This window comes from Piliocolobus tephrosceles, chromosome 9 (genome assembly GCF_002776525.5).
Source record: "Piliocolobus tephrosceles isolate RC106 chromosome 9, ASM277652v3, whole genome shotgun sequence".
In the NCBI taxonomy this organism is placed as follows: domain Eukaryota; kingdom Metazoa; phylum Chordata; class Mammalia; order Primates; family Cercopithecidae; genus Piliocolobus; species Piliocolobus tephrosceles.
The window spans coordinates 67,153,793-67,154,872 of NC_045442.1; the positions used below are offsets into that span (position 1 = coordinate 67,153,793).

At 55.0% G+C, this 1,080-nt stretch overlaps 1 long non-coding RNA gene across 1 annotated transcript in view; it reads right to left on the minus strand.

The window, feature by feature from the left end:
- Positions 1-614, minus strand: part of LOC111537792 — a 2,609-nt gene extending 1,995 nt beyond the window's left edge. Inside the window, exons 1-2 of the long non-coding RNA XR_002730117.2 lie at positions 236-614; positions 52-190 (exon numbers count right to left, since the gene is read on the minus strand). This is a non-coding gene — a long non-coding RNA (uncharacterized LOC111537792). The remainder of the gene's footprint in view (positions 1-51; positions 191-235) is intronic.
- Between the last annotated feature and the right edge of the window lie 466 nt (positions 615-1,080).

Genomic DNA, 1,080 nt, shown 5'->3' on the forward strand with positions numbered 1-1,080 from the left:
CACCTGCCTCCTGACACACCAGCGCACCTGCCTCCTGACACACCAGCGCACCTGCCTCCTGAGCTGCCGGGCCTCGTTGGTCTTGCATTGTCCTTTGCTGTTTGAGACCCTGGGGTCCAGCGCTTTGGCTCCCGGAGGTCACAGTGTTACCGGCTTGTTGGGTGGCTGCTCCCACCTCAGAGCCTCCTTTCTGAAATGGCTGGGATTGTCTGCAGGATCCAGCGTGACGGTGTACAGACACGGTGGCTGGTATGCAGCTCACAGGAGGTGCATAAGACATGTCAGGCCACTCTTTCTTAACTCCTCCACCCAGTGCCTTCCCCTCCTTCCACATAAGCTTCCTCATCTATAGAATAAGGAGTTTAGAACTTGAACGATGGCAAAGTGTGAGGCCATACTTGGGGCTGCCTCACATTCTCTAAGGCCAATGGCAGCCATCACTCATCAGCCTGAAGCAGCTACAGAATCCGTAACCCAGGACCCAGAGAGCCTCAACCCAACAGTTCATGGAGGGCTGGAACTTCTAAGGCATGGATTTCTAGGGTCTGAAACAGTTTTGAGTGGGATGTTCAAGGATTCCATGTGGGGGAGAGGATCTCAAGCTTGCTGGAAGGAGGAAGAAGAGTGGGAGAAGGAAGAAAATGATAATTCCCCATGTGTATAAGCCTTGTGGTTTCCAGAGCATCCTCACCTCAAGGGTGCCCTGTGATACAGGAGGGCCTGCCTGGCAGGGAGGTGAGAGATGGGGCTGAGAGGCCCAGGCCTTGCCTCTGCACCTTGTGACCCTTCCCCAACTCATGGCCCCAGACGGGCTCCAATACCTGTCATGGCCACCATCCTTTACTGAGGGCCTACTATGCACTCGGCCCACAGCCAGGCATGCCCATCTGTGATCTCACGACTCCTCACAGCCACCTGCACCCCCATCTTACAGACGGGTAGACAGAGGCTGAATTGCCATGACTTGGTCATCAAAGGCTGCACAGCTAGATGGGAGCTGAGTGGGTGAGCTCCCATCTGTTCCTGCTGGATTTGCCCAGGCCATTAGCCAGGTCCCCGACATCAAATGAATTCTATAAT